Raw genomic sequence first — 16,331 nt, 5'->3', positions numbered from 1 at the left:
TGAAGTGGTTAAAAGTAATGGTAATATAATGTAATAATGAATACAGTGTTGTTTTAGGCATGTGGAGTTATTTTTTGTAAATATGTCTATAGTTTTATTACATTTTATTTTTATTTAGAAATATTGCCTTGGCAACTGGCTGAAATATTTTTATTTTATAGAAACATATTTGATTTTATTTCAAGTAATGAAAATATTTTTTAATGGTTTTAGTTTTAGTAATTTTGTGTTTTTTTATTTATATTTTTGGTAAGTCTAATTGTCTGTATAGTTTTTGTTAAGTTTTAGTTTATTTAGTTTTAGTTTGAAGAGAAATTTTGCCTTGGAACTGTCCTAAATAAAATACGTTTTTTTATTATTTCAGGTAATGTTTATTTTATTTCAAGTAATGAATTGTTTTAGTTTTAGTTAACAATAATAACCCTGAAATATCTAAAAGGAAATATATTTCTCATATTCTCTAATCATATTTTTGTTGATGTTAAAGCAGCGCAGTCAGACTTTACAGTATTTTATCTGTCATTTGGAAATGTGTCTAACACAGTTGTTGTGACTTTAGAAAGATACTGTGACCCTCAGAAATCTTATCATGTGACTAAAGGCCACAGAGAGACACACACGGATCTGAAAGATCATGATATCTGCCTTCATTCTGCTCATTTTTCATCCTAAAACGTGTCATGAAGGCAACTGGAACTGCTATTTTGAGTTATTTATGGTTATTTGATTTTGAGGAGCATGGCGATTGATCAAAGTATATGATTTGATTTCGTTTTGTTTGCTTTTTATTGTGGCGGAGAGAGCGGAGAATCGACCCTGGAAAACTGTGTTTGCGAGCGCCGTCTTTGCACAAAACTCGCATTAAACATCCTATGAAATTCACCGTGTCAACATAGTTCTTCAAAATCCAATAAAATATGTCAGCACAGTTTTCATGAACCCAATAAAGTGTAATTTTGAAGCGAGCAGTGTGTGTGTGTGTTCTTTCAGGTCCTCTCCTGCTCCTCCAGGGTTATTACTCATGTTTTCCTAATTAAAAGCATTGAAAGCAACACTGTTAAAGACTGACCGCTTTACAGTCGGACCTCTTTGAGTCTGTGATGTTAAACAGCTGTTGGCTTTAGTGATAAACTTCTGCTTGTGAGGTGTCATACACATAATTATCATCATCATACTGCAAAAAAAAATATTCCTCAGTATTTTTATCTTGTTTTCCAGCACAAATATCTAAACATTCTTAAATCAAAATACTTTTACAATAAGTGACTGATGATATTAAGTATTGTTTTCTGAAAAAAAAAAAACATTTGAGTTTGTGCCTAAAACAAGAACAAATATCTGCCAGTAAGGCCAGAAAAATCCACTTTTTTTTTACCCTACTGGCAGAAATTTCACTGTAAAAAAATGTAATTTAGAAAAATTGTGGAATATTGGCTCAATAAATGACTTCCAAAAAATGATCCCCATAAAAAAAAAATACATTGTACTAATCATAGCTTAAAGGGATGGTTCAGAGTAAAATCAGCCTAGGGTCCTTTGCACTATGACCTCGAGCCAAACCCCCCCAGAAGCCTTTTTCCCTTGGTTGAACATTATTAAAGTTAGAGCTTATTTAGAGACATCAGCCGGATGGTTTAGTGCAGGCGCTAACGTATCCAAGGATGTATCTGGTAAATTACCGCACTAATAATGCCCAGAATGGCACCAAACTTCTACAGTAGTACAAATAGGTTCTGTACTCATAAAACGAGGTGTTGGAAAGTTTGCAAGTACATCAGGAGTTTATTTAAATAACACTTGCCTGACGCCTAATGCTACCGCTAACCCGGACGTCGACGTCACTGCAGTGGTTTGGGAAAAGGCCGTTAAAGTCCTGGCAGAAAGCGATGCATAAGGATGAAGTGTAACGCCGAATTATTATGTTTTCCGAAGTGTTGACAACTTAGTGTTAACTAATGATTGTTGCAAACTGGTACTACCGACAAAATATTAGTGCATTCCTGGAACTGGGCGAACTGTAGTTACACTTCATCCTTATGATCGCTTTCTGCCAGGACTTTTACAGGCTTTTCCCAAATCACGGAAGAGACGTCGACGTCCGGGTTAGCGGTAGCATTAGCCGTCAGGCAAGTGTTATTTAAATAAACTCTTGATGTACTTACAAACTTTCCAATGCCTCGTTTTATGAGTACAGAACCTATTTGTACTACTGTAGAAGTTTGGTGCCATTCTGGGCATTATTAGTGCGGTAATTTACCAGATACATCATAGCGCCTGCACCGAGCCATCCGGCTGATATCTCTAAATAAGCTCTAACTTTAATAATGTTCAACCAAGGGAAAAAGGCTTCTGGGGGGGTGTTTGGCTCGAGGTCATGGTGCAAAGGACCCTCGGCTGATTTTACTCCGAACCATCCCTTTAAGGTCTTCGCTTAAAATTAAAAACATTATATTCACTGAATATATTGAATTGTTCTCAGTCAATTGCTGCGTCCCAATTCGCATACCATCCGTCCTAAATAGTATTAAAAAATAGAATTAGTACATCCCAAATCATAGTATGTTGAAAATGAGTGTTCCAAAGATACCCGGATGGTCTACTATTTCCGGTCAGAATCTGAAGTGCAGATCGATGCGCACGCTAACGGCTAATATTGCCCACAACCCATCGCGCGTTGGACGAGGATTCGGATAGAACTACAAACACGGGTGAAAAGTTTTAAAAAACTACAGAGATGGAGGACGCGCGAGTCCAGCGGTTATGTAGAGAGGTTTAGATAAAAGGGTTTGAGTGATTAATTATCAGTATCTAACCAGACGAAAATGTATTTATTCAATGTTGTCTACATTATATTGCATCTGCAGCAGCATTGTGAACTTTTGTAAAGATACGTTTAGCCATTAACTTTTAAATGCATCATTATATTAAAATTGCAAACACATGAGGAGAGTCTCCGCATGAAAGACCCACGACTGGCAGATGAACGTGCAACTACATTTCTCTCAAAACAGTAGGAAATTAAATTAGATTGAATGGAGGATTTTAACTGTGACAAGATGATTGACAGGGCAGTTTATGGTGACAGGATGCACGCGACAGATCTGTCCGTTAAAGATGACGAAGTAGTATGTCCCACAGCTTGCCTACTCTTTTGCTACACACTCAAAAGTATACTTTTTCTTCACAAAAAGAGTACATACTTTTAGGGCGTAGTATAAGTAGGCGAATTGGGACGCAGCAAATGTATCAAGTCGAAGTGAAAAATCTGTGTTGGATGAACAATACATAGACCTTATGTAGCCCCGCCCCTTTTCAGCGCTGCGCTCGTTGTCTTTTGACTTCCGGTCTGTATTTTCACAGCGATTTTTGCGTGTTTATGAATGAACGGCTCGTTTAAAAATCTTCCCTTCAACTGACATTTGTTAAGTCATCTGCTTTAAACATTACAGTCCTCATGATAACTTTCGTTAACTTTACATTAAGTAAATCCACTTCAAAAGCTAATTACTCCTTGACAGCAGCGCCATAGAAATATACAGAGCGACCGCAAAAACGGAACTTAATGGCAGCGCCCTCGTTTCTGAGAAAAACCGTTGGTATGGAGAATTCAAATGCGCATGGGCGGGAAAGCGAGCAAAGCCGAACCAGCCGGTGCTGAAGATCGAAACAAACTTCCCCAAGAGAAGAGAATATAGAAGTTCATCGACACAAACTTTTCCAAGAGAAGAGAATACAGAAGTTCATCGACACAATTCTCAAGACGTTATGGTGAGTATATTGAGCACTGAAATTATAAAGATTAAAAGGCATTTTGTAGAATCGCGAGTTCATGCATTCATTGGTTTCGTGATCATTTTTTTTCCCGGTTACCACATCATTATCTAATGATAGCCAATAGTTTTATTTCCCTCATGTCATGCATGTCTAAAATACTGTTTGATCGACTTATGATATGTAATTTGTTGTGTGATATTTGTTCCATGCGACCGCTGAACTCTTTGTTATATTGCAGCCTCTTTCGGGGCAATTGCCTTTTTATCAGCCTATTAAACACTTCAAGCACGTGAATTTATTTTTTAACAATTGTTTTGTCTCTAGTGTCAGTAACTTTAAGCAGTCCTGAAATATGTTCCAAGAAATAAACAATAAAGCAAAACTACCATTGACTTTTACATGGTTTTTTTGTATGCTTTGTTTTTCTTTGTGTAGCCTATACATTGTATTCCCTTGAGAAGCTGCTATTAAAGGCGCTATATGTAAAATAAAGTTTATTATTATCGGCTATTATCAAGCACAGTGGCGGATTTAGCAAATTGGGGGCCCAAGGCGAAGGTATGTATGGGCCCCCCATCCGATCTTTAAAGGTGCAATGTGTCATATTTCTGAGGATCTATTGACATAAATGCAATATATAACTATGTTTTCAGTGCATAAAAACCTTACTTAATGAACCGTTATGTTCTTATTACCTTAGAATGAGTCATTTATATCTAGGCCTACATGACCGCGGGAACCCCCTTCTATGAAGATCGACATATTGTGACGTCTAAAAATCACACACTGCACCTTTAAAAATCTTTTTTTTACAGACTGAATGGCAGGTAAAGGTTGGGGAGGAGAAATAAAGCTTCCCCTTTAAACCTTGCATACACTTATTCTTATTCACACCTAAACAGAAACGTCACAATGTTTACATGGTACAATTTCTGGTAAGCTCTGTTTTTATTTTATTTTTGCTTGACAAATTTCGATTCAATTCTTGTGATTTGATTCAATACTGGCTCATTTAGATACATATTAGGTACACAAGATAGACGTTAATTTTTCTCAAGAAAAAAAAAACTATGAACATAATGCGTTTTAGTAAACAATATACTAAATAAGTAATATAGTAGGCTACACATATTTAGCTAAATACTCTTTATATCTTATTTTTCTAGTCAACTAACATGCTATAGCCTATATTATGGTAATTAAATGGCTTTCCTGAGGTAACGTTATGTGACGATTGTTCTCCAGCTGTTTTACCTCTTTCCACGGTTGAAAAACACTGATTGGTCGATATTATTTATGAATAAGGAATATACTACATTTTGGTAAGTTATTACCGAAGATGATCAGTTCACGTGCCTCTAGGGATCGGTCACGTCACATTACAAGCTCCAAAGGGTATTTATTGTTTGAATTTCGTAATAGAATTGACAGAAACCGAGAGCTGAGATTTTTCATATCATAAGTAATTTAAACTGCTCTGTTTTGCTTCACGATTTTTCTGTGCGTTGGACGTTTGTTGTTCCTAGCCATAAAAAAGTTTGTCATCGTTAGCAGCTTTCCTAAATACTTACAGTATCCGAGTCTTTTTTTTTCTTTTATTTGAGACTCTTGGGTAACTTCGAAACTTTTCATTTTCACGTTTAGACTCATCTTGCTCTGTTTGTGTAGTTCCTGTATCGTTAGCGTTGTTGTCATTGTCAGCGGGCATCACAAAACAAGTTTGTTACCTTATTCGGCAATTTGTCCTCCTTTTTTCAGCACCGCTTGGGTAGCTTCGCTTCATTTTTACTCTACTACTCCTTACACTCTGTCACACTTCTTTTTCTCTGTCAGTTTTTTGTCGCAATACAGGCTTGTCACTTTCGCAGATGCGTAAGATAATGGAATAGTCCAATGTAGTGAGGTGGGGGGCCCCCTCCTTTATGCGACTAATGATTTGATGCCATTTTTGCAAATGGAGTTTTAGAAATATATAATTTGTGAAAAGTAAAAAAAAAAAAAAAAAAAAAAAAAAAAACTTAAGCATAAGTTAATGGGGCATTTTGGGGGCCCCTAGGTAGCTCGGGGCCCAAGGCAATTGCCGACCTTTGCCTAATGGTAAAGTCCGCCCCTGATCAAGCAACACATGCAGAAACAAGGAATTACAAACGGTTGTTGCGTCACAGGTGTGTGTTTGTTGAGTAATTCGGTGTGTTGGACATCGGCTGCGGCTGGATGTAACCGATCGGCGAGAGTAGCCGCGTGCAGGCGGGGAGGAGCTGCAAACGGAGACGTGAAGTCGGACACTTTCTGGTTCTTAGTGACCGCTCACGTGGTGTTTGCATACTTTACCACAGCTGAAGTGAAATAAATGCAATATTTGCCAAATAATACACAGATGTTTCAGAGACATTTTCATTCAATACTTTAAATGTACTGCTTCATACAGCGTCTGTTTGAACAAGAATAAAGTTCAACATAAGCTACTATCAATTAAGTGGAGTCTACGTTTTTTAATCAGTTTTAATTTGATAAACATGACACAATATAACATCGCAACTACATGAAAAGAGTGTTTACTGTTATAAAAAACTGATTTGTGAGCTTTAGAGGAACTAAAGGTGTTCGAATAAACACGAAACACACGTGATCGTTGTCATGCGGTGAATCCGGCCAATCGTGGAACAGCTGTGTCATCATCAGCCCTCCTGCAGCCCAGTGCAGCCGCTCTTGAGAAGCTGCGCTGGCTGAGTTCTCCGGCTACTCCCGAATCGCTCTCGCGGTACTTTGATGGCATACGTCACAGTTACGTGGCGTCGGCGCTAGGGATGTCCCGATCAGGTTTTTTTGCCCCCGAGTCCGAGTCATTTGATTTTAAGTATCTACCGATACCGAGTCCCGATCCGATACTTCTATAATACATAAAAAAAGAATAAAGAAGAGCGAAAAAACAGATCCAGGATGTTCCTTATTTTTTATTTAAATTCACCTTATTTTAACATTCAACAACTCTGTTATCAAACAGAGCACTTCTGTGAGGTAGCTTGAACAATCAAGTAATAAATAACATAAATTCTTCACTTTTGGACTTTAGTGCAACAGTAAATATAAAAAAAGTATAATATATAAACGAATAGCACCTCAACTTAAAATACCCACCGCTTATGCTGAATTAAAGTGACAATGCATTGATCATGGCCAAAATACACCGGTTTTATCCAAAAAGTGCATTGATGATATCTATTGTGTTTTAAACAGTCAATCAAATGACCAACAGCAATTTAAAAAGTAAACAAATGTCCAAAAACAAACTTGTTGCCAGAACAATAAAAACAAAGATGAACCAAAAGTTATATGAAATTATTAATAAAATAAGCTTCTTGACAAGTCTTTTCTCTTAAATGTATTTGAAAACGAAATAAAGCAATGCCAACTTATCAAGTACTCTGTCTGTACACAACCCGCGGTTCAGCCGCGCGTGACAAACGCTGCCAGTGTGAAAGCAAAACGCGCGTGTCCTGCTCCTGCTCACCATACGCACTGCTCCTGCGCTGCTTACGCTCTGCTCGCATGCAGTGTGAAACCGGCGGAACTCTGTGCCACCGCATAACTATAGATGTGTTAAAAAATAATGAGAATATATATACATATATATCCGAGTCCTGATCGGGAGGTAACGTCCGATTCCGATCGAGTCTGAAAACACGTGATTGGGCCCGATTTCCGATCACGTGATCGGATCGGGACATCCCTAGTCGGCGCTGTATCAAGTCGGACAAAATTTCTAACCGGCATGCACTGCTTCAAGTCAGCCGCCGATTGGTCTGCGCAGAGCTGCACGAAGTCGAACAAGCCTATTTACAACGGCTTCGAACGCGGCTCAACCAATCAGAATCAAGGACCGGAACTATCCGTTTTATAATAAGGCATTTTCACCAAGTATCCTGTGTTGGAATTGATTTGTTAATAATGTGATACGATAAAATGTATTCCCTGTTGTCTGTGTTCTGTATTTTGTTAATGTATTTATGTTTTTCATAAAAAAAAAATTTGGGACAGTGAGAAATACAATTTCTACATTTTAAAAATATTTAATTGGACCAACAGCAGGGTTTGGTAAACTACATTTTTCAATTGGCTCAATATATTTGTGACTGATCCCATGTTAAATTCCCCCTGTGGTGATCATTCAGTCTCATGTTGCTTTCACGCGTCCACTTATATTACATCATATATTACGTTATATTACTAAACACTCATAGATAACGACACACTTCATCCTCTGTTGAAACAAAAGTGGCTAACTTCTGTCAACCTCATCTACAAGCAAGGACAAAAAATAAAGCAATTGAATTTAAATTAATATAAATTCTGTAATAAAACATTTTTAATCGTTTAAAAAAAAATCGTGATACCTATGTAAATCGTTTTTTTCTCCCAGCCCTAAAATTCATAAGTCGACACCATTGCTGAGTATTTTCTCCTTAAAACTGCAGTGAACCAAAGACAGTCTCAAACACACGCTTTGAAATCGCTGGTGTTTCTGACGTCACAAACTACCTTGTAACCAATCAGATCAACGTGTGATCATCAACCAGTGGATCTCTGAGCTGAGTGAGTGAGTGGAGGCGGGGCTCATTTGCATATTATAAGAATATATAATTTGAGTATGTCAAGAAATAAGAAATGTATTTCAAGGAAAAACGTTTAAATATGTTATTTTGGTGATCAAAGATTAGTTTTAAGGGATACAATTATTGACTACAGGGGGACTTTAACAGATTGTTCAAAATTCAATTCGCAGAAATGAAATCAGGCCAGTTGAAAAATGTAGATGTGACCAGTCACTAGAAATTGAGTTGGAGAGGTCTGAGATTTTTTATGGTGTTCTTGTTTTAAGCACAAACACACTTTTTTTTTTGCAGTGTGAAGCATGTGCTCTTGTACTGGAAGATCTCCTGAGTGGATCCTGAGGAGTGTGTGAGTGTTTCTCCCCATCAGTCACAGTGGGGTGGCAGGTTAGCAGCTGAAGGTGTGTCATTAGACCCCCGCTGATCGCCTCCTGGACCGGCCCACCTCACATTCGTCTTCATTAAAGAGCCGTTGACTGGGTCTCTCTGAGCAGATGGTCATTAATGTGTCCACCTTATCCACAGGGACTCTACCTGGAGAACGAGCGTCACCCCTCCACACGGCCCGTTCTGAGAACGCAGGGACTCGCCTGTTTGAATCACTTCCCAGGTGAGTATACAGTATAAATGGTTGCCGGTGGGTGGCGAAGGTACATGACAACATGCCTAATGAAGCCATAAGTGCACTCACGCAAACGACAAGTACTGCTATTTTAGTGACATCATCAGGTCTAGACTCAGGCAATCACTTGTTCTGTTTTTAAACCTGTAGTTAAGCAGCATGGACACACAGTCTGAACTGAATGTGAAGGGAGAGAGTTGTGCTAAACTATTGGTTTAAAGATTGCAAATTCACAATCAGATCATTTCTTTTTCCCTGCCAGATGTGTTCTGTTCACATCAGAAGCATTTAATCAAGTATTATAGTTAGCTAAAACTACTAAAAACCGTAAAGAAACACATTTTCTTCATCACTTGATATCAATTTGAAAGTTAACTGAAATCAAATAAAATGTACAAAAAGTTAGTTGAAAAGGCAAGATTTCTAAATTAAAACTCTTACTAAAAAAACTAAATCTGAAATAAATATTAATTAAAACACTATAACCATATTAAAAAAATTAATACTAATGTCGTCTCCTACAACAGGTTCACATGCATCCAAGTTTAAAAAACACTTTATTTTCTCATAACATTCATTGCAGCATCAGCTCTTTTCTGTGATTGTGATTGGTCTTCTCTGCTCTGATTGGTCAGATGACCCAGTCTGTTGTGATTGGTCTACTTTGCTCTGATTGGTCAGATGACCCAGTCTGTTGGTCTACTCTGCTCTGATTGGTCAGATGGCTCAGTCTGTTGTGATTGGTCTACCCTGGTCTGATTGGTCAGATGACCCAGTCTGTTAGTCTACACTGCTCTGATTGGTCAGATGGCTCAGTCTGTTGTGATTGGTCTGATTGGTTAGCTGGGCTGCGTTCAGCCCCGACAAAACGTTGCACAACGTTTTTTAAACAGAAACGATGATGCGTTGAACACACTGTTGTGATGACGCAAGAGTTGCAACTATGGCAGCTGAGAAGGCCATTCTTTGTGTTCTTTGTGAAGAATTTTCGGAGCCTGATGAAGTCGGTATAAATATGTGTTTAATACTACAAAATATGCCTGCACTTGCCGCCCAGAACAAACGAGAACATCCCAGTCGAGGGAAGGGATTGCTGAAACTGAAGCACACATCTTCCCTAATTCAGACTATAACACATCTATTTAGCCTCACATACTGACTTTATTTGTAGGTCATACTGTTTTAATACCCTGTATTTTCTTTCTTATTTTTATGAAAAGCACTTAATTACCATTGTTTATTTCTATTCCAAATGTCATACACTTGCAATGAAGCTAAAAATATAAACAACTACATCATTATGTTGATATCCTATATTTTTACAATAAAACTTACGACAAACATGTCTTCTAATATCCTCAGTTGTTGCGTATACCGAGCTGCATCGAACACATTTGTAAATTACTTTCGTTGAACCCATTGTGCGAGTTCACTTTAATACCGCGTGCTTTATATACATGTTGCTGCTGATTGGACTGCAGTTCTGACACACCCACCAAACAAGAGAAAACATATCTCAAACCCCGGTGCACACCGGTGCGCATCGTTTTGAACTTGAAGGTGCCCCTGGTATCAGTCTGTTGTGTTTGGTCTACTTTGCTCTGATTGGTCAGATGACCCAGTCTGTTATGATTGGTCTACTTTGCTCTGATTGGTCAGGCGGCCTCAGTCTGTTGTGATTGGTCAGAAAGTAAACGCTCATTATCATATCTGAATCTCAGCTCTTGATCACAGTTATACGAACAGTAGGGCTGGGTATCGTTCAAAAAATTTCGATACCGAAACCGATACCTTGATTTCGATACCGGTTCCTGAACGATACTTTTTTCGATACCAATTTTATGAAATCCATTTTAACAAGATTACATAACACATTACCTCAGAAAAACTTTGGTTTTATTTTTTCAGTTTGACTCATGCTCCTTAGCCAGTGCACAAAGGAACACTTTTTTTTTATAAAGAGCTCATGCTCACCAAAGCTGAATTTGTTTGATAAAAAAAATACAGTAAAACTTGTTACATTGTGAAATAGTATTACAATTTAAAATCTTATTTGAATATATTTCAAAATGTAATTTATTCCTGTGATGTCAAAGCTGAATTTTCAAAATCATTACTTCAGTGTCACATGATCCTTCAGAAATATGAAAACAGTTTGCTGCTTAATATTTTGGAAACTATGATAAATTTTTTCATGATTCTTTGATGAATAAAAATGAGAGAAAGTCTTTTCAATGAAAATCTCAAATGAAGATCGTGGAACTCCAGCTTACTTGTCTGTGTTTTCAGATCATCCACGCTTCTTCAGAAGTGTAGTAAGCGCGCGCGTGCGTATGGTTGCCAGATACTATTGAAAAGACCGGGTAGAAAACGTGCTCTTTTAACTGAAAAGCTCTGACTGGGGTTTCAATTATTGAAATCTGGCAACCGTAAGTAAAGTCTCGTCTTTTTTTGTCAACGATATTGCATGTGTTGATATAGTCACAGTTATCGTTTAATGACGTGGGTGTCATCTCTCATCGCCTTGTCTTGGTCAGGGGAAAAAAGTCATCAACGTAAATGTTTTCGATAACGAATTTTTTTTTTTTTTTTGACACAATTTGAGACCCCCTTCAAATTTTGCTTTTAAGGCTTTCAGGGGGTCTCATGGGTTAATTGGGGGGGTCGAGCCCCCCCGGACCCCCACATATTTCGCACGGGTTCATCCTGGGTTGCACGGATTCTTTATTTTAGGAGACAATAACTTTAATTGTTGTGCACTTTGATCTTCGAAGCTTTGCAGACCTTTTTGAGTTGAGAGTTGAGTGAGAGTGTTCGTCTGTCACATCCAGTTTGAGCATTAGCTGAGATTCTAAGAGCTTGGCCTGTGTGAATTATGAAACAGAACAGACTGTGCACAAGCATTCGGGAGCATGTGAAATATTTACACTGAACTGAGATCAAGTCTGATTCACAAAATCACAAAATTCAGTTGTTTGACAGGATGCAAAAGCAAGCAGGTCCATTTATGAGATGTTTTCATCTGTTGCACACAATCTAAAAAACACTGGGTTGTTACATCTAACCCAGGATCGTCTCGGGTTACGACTGTAACCCTTGTTCCCTGAGGAGGGAACGAGACACTGCGTCGTTGAAAACGACACTTTGGGGACGCTCCCTTAGCGTGCGCCTCTGAAGTATGAATGAAACTAATCCAATCCTGATTGGTGTTGCGTCATGACGTAACGTGACGGCATAACCGGATGCATAAAAGTGACGCTGGCACACACACACATTAGCCTCGCGATGAAGCAAGCTGCTCCTAGGCATCGAGGGGCGTGGCAAGACGACGCAGTGTCTCGTTCCCTCCTCAGGGAACAAGGGTTACAGTCGTAACCCGAGACGTTTCCTTTCGTAGGGAACTCGCACTGCGTTGTTGAAAACGACACTTTGGGGAACGAATGCCAACTAGGCCACGCACCGAAAAAGGCCTGCCCTAGAGTGAAACTGATCTCAGACACTCAGCTAGGACTAGAGCATACGTGCGCCAGGCGTACTAGGGAGGTGCAGACTATAAAACCTGATAAAATGTGCGGGGTAGCCCAACCGGCTGCCTCACAGATCTCCTGGAGGGGCACTCCCGAGAAGAGGGCTCTAGAGCAGTGGTTCCCAAAGTGGGTGCCGCGGCACCCTGGGGTGCCGTGACAACTGGCTAGGGGTGCCGCAGAATCTCAGCTTTATTTTCCAATTTAAACAGCCTAAAATAACTATCGTACCATATAATAACCTTTTACAGCCAAGGTTATAATCGTTAACGAAAACGAACGAAAAAACGAAAACTAGGTGGGAAAAAACGCACGGGAAAAAGGTTGGTCTCTCTATCTTGTGAACACCTTTACACAATCACACATTAAAAAGTGGTATAAAAATATTTTAAATTCTGAATATAAATTTGTCAGTGTGTTATTGTCGACCCGAGAAGCGATTGCGCCTTCTTTAGAAAGTTAACTAGTCGCAAGTTTGAGGAAAAATGCACTTTTTGGTTGTGGTTGTCGATGTCAAAACACTAGCTGTGATTCAAATATTAAATAATGTTATGTCATTATGTCTTTCTGAATCTTGCCCCTGACAAATAACCCAAATTACAAAAAAAAGACTAAAACTAACACTAAAACTAATAAAAACTAAACGAAAACTAAGCATTTTCAAAAACTAAAAACTAAACTAAACTAGCAAACCCACTTTAAAAACTAATTAAAACTAAACTGAATTTGAAAACAAAAAGTCAAAACGAAATAAAAACTAATGAAAAAATGCAAAACTATAATAGGCTAACCCTGTTTACAGCATATTTTAAAATCATATCAAAACACCAACATATGCAAAAATATTTGGAGTTGTTTATTATTATTTAAAGAGTTAAGTATCTTTAAATCTGTTTTATTCCAATGATTCTCACATACAGTAGCCTTATTGGTTAAAATCAGTCTGTTGACGTGTGTCCAGTTATTAATGGACTGATGATTCATCTGAAGGGGTTGTTTCGCCTCATATTATGTCTGTTGTAATGCATTCATAATAAATTCATGCTGCTGTTTATGCTTCATTGGTTGTTTGCTCATCTGGATATAATTGTATATATGTATGCACATATGTTCGTTTAGTTTAATTGGGTTAGGGTGCCGTGGAAAAAAAAACACTACAAAGGGGTGCCATGCTTTCAAAAAGTTTGGGAACCACTGCTCTAGAGGACACCATGCCTCTAGTAGAATGAGCCCTTACGGCCAAAGGTGAAGGCAAACTGCGCACCTTGTAGGCCTCTTATGGTTTGTTTAGCCGGGAGCCCCTATTAGGTGATCCAAAACACACTGCAGTAAGTCTGACCTCCTTCAAGAAGAGGACCTCTCAAGGTAATACTTGGAACTCTGACTGGCAGAGCAAGGAACCTCTTCTCTTCTGCCGACACATGTGGTGGAGGATGAAATGCTTGCAGGACCATGGACCTAGCCATGTTAGATTGCACTTAAGGCACATAGCTGGGTCTCGGATGCAAGATGGCCTTAACTTCGCCTGGGGCAAACCCCAAGCAAGCTGGTACTAATGCCAGGGCTTGGAGATCTCCCAGTCTCTTTATAAGAAGTAGCTAAGAGAAAGGCTATCTTGAATGTGAGGTCCTAGGCAAAGCCGACTGAAGGGATTCGGAGGGAGCCAGGGATAGGCCTTCGAGAACCACCGCCAGATACCAGGAAGGAACCCTGGACCTGACTGTCAGCCTCATCCTCTATGTACCAAGGAGAAATAGTATGACCAGATGGTGCCTCCCCAAAGGCCCAATATTCAGTGGTGCATGGAACGCCGCAATGGCATCCATGTGCACCATCCATATGGACGGGGAGAGATTCGCAGAGAACGATCTTGAAGAAACTCCAGAACTGAAGCCACTGGGCAGTTAACTGGGCCTAACTCATGCTCTCTATACCAAGTGGAAATACATTCCACTTAAGGCCATATAATCTCCTAGTAGACGGAACCCCAGAGATAAGTATGGTTCCGTGCACCCCAAATGATAGAACAGCATCTAGGTACTGAGCCCCCTCAGAGGCCAGACCCACAATTTCCACAGCTCTGGGTGAGGATGGAATATAGTGCCCTCCGCCTGAGACAACAGATTCCTCCTCAGAGGAATCTGCCATGGCGGAGCTATCAGGAGTGAAATTAAGTCCGAAAACCATACTCGGGCCAGCCAAAACGGGGCTACCAGAAGAAGACTGATGCCCTCCTGAAGGACCCTCTCCGGGACTCCCGGGAGCAGAGCGATCGGGGGGAAAGCGTACAGGCGAAGCCTCGGCCAGGCCTGTACCATGGCATCCAACCCCAGCGGGGCTGGATGAGTGAGGGAGAACCAAAGTGGACAGTGGGACTTCCTTCAAGACGCAAACATCTCCACTTCCACTGGTCCAAACCTCTGCCATATCAGCTCCACCACCTCTGGATGGAGTCTCCATTCCCCGGGCCTCAGCCCCTGCCTCGACAGGATGTCTGCTCCCTGATTCTGAACCCCCGGGACATATATTGCTCTTATAGATAATATTTTCCCTTGGGACCATCAAATAATTTGATGTACCAATCTGGATAGAGGGCGCACTCTGAGTCCCCCTTGTCGGTTCAGATATGCTACCACTGATGTATTGTCCGAACGTATCAAGACGTGGTAACCTTTGATGTCTGGGAGGAAGCTCCTCAGAGCCCTGAACACAGCCAACATTTCTAGGCAATTTATATGCCAAGAATGATGATGGTCCTGCCACAGACCCCTGGCAAAGCGGCCGATAACCGCACCCCAGCCAGTGATGGAAGCGTCTGTCGAAACGGTTTTCCGGCGACATGACGCCCCTAATACTGGCCCTTGGGACAAGAACCAAGGATTCTTCCATATTAATAGGGAACGAAGGCATCTGCGCGTAACCTTTTTTATACAGAGCGGATTCCCCTTGGGGGAAAAACCCCTTGGCTTTGAGCCACCACTGAAGGGGCCTCATGTGAAGAAGGCCCAAAGGAATTATGTTGGATGCCACTGCCATGAGGCCCAGCAGTCTTTGAAATTGCTTTACAGTGATGGCCTGGCCTAGCTTTATCCCTGACACCATGGTCAGGATGGATTCGATACTTGCGGGAGACATATGTGCCTGCATCGTAACCGAATTCCATACCACGCCCAGAAAAGTAGTTTTCTGAGCTGGTTCTATCACACTTTTCTTAGTGTTGAGTCTCAACCCCAATTTCTGAATGTGGCCAAGAACGACATCTCGATGCCGAACTGCCATTTCTCGAGACTGGGCCAATATGAGCCAGTCATCGATATAATACGGATGCCCTGAAGGCTCCTAGTGGAGCCAGCGCTGCATCCATACACTAAGTGAACGTGCGGGGAGAGAGTGCTAGGCCGAACGGAAGAACCCGATATTGGTACGCTTCCGAAAGCGAACCTCAGGAACCTCCTGTGACGTGGAAGGATAGAGACATGAAAAGTCTTTTAGATCTATCGTGACAAACCAATCCTCGGATCTGATTTGATTCACGATGATGGGAATAGTGAGCATCTTGAACCTGAATCTCCTCAGAGAACGATTCAACTGCCTCAAATCTAAAATCGGCCTCAGCCCGCCATCCTTCTTTGGAACTATAAAGTACCGGCTGTAAAAACCCGGACTCCCTGTCTGGTAGGGGAACAATTTCTATGGCCCCTTTGACCAGTAGAGTCTGTACCTCTTGTTCCATAACCCGAGCCTGTTCTGGAACCACTGCAGTCTGTACCACCCCAGCAAACTTGGGAGGTCGGTGACCGA

The 16,331-nt window shown here is 40.3% G+C and overlaps 1 long non-coding RNA gene across 2 annotated transcripts in view; it reads left to right on the top strand.

Annotated features, from left to right (window-relative positions):
• The first annotated feature begins 3,629 nt into the window (after positions 1–3,629).
• LOC309489822 overlaps positions 3,630–16,331 on the top strand; it is a 58,483-nt gene continuing 45,781 nt past the window's right edge. For both annotated transcript variants that reach the window (XR_014202518.1, XR_014202519.1), the window contains exons 1-3: positions 3,630–3,768; positions 8,679–8,733; positions 8,910–8,994. This is a non-coding gene — a long non-coding RNA (uncharacterized lncRNA). The remainder of the gene's footprint in view (positions 3,769–8,678; positions 8,734–8,909; positions 8,995–16,331) is intronic.

This window comes from Leuciscus leuciscus, assembly GCF_965113295.1.
Source record: "Leuciscus leuciscus genome assembly, chromosome: 24".
In the NCBI taxonomy this organism is placed as follows: domain Eukaryota; kingdom Metazoa; phylum Chordata; class Actinopteri; order Cypriniformes; family Leuciscidae; genus Leuciscus; species Leuciscus leuciscus.
Note: the sequence above shows the minus strand (reverse complement) of the source record. Positions and strands in the feature narration are given on the sequence as shown.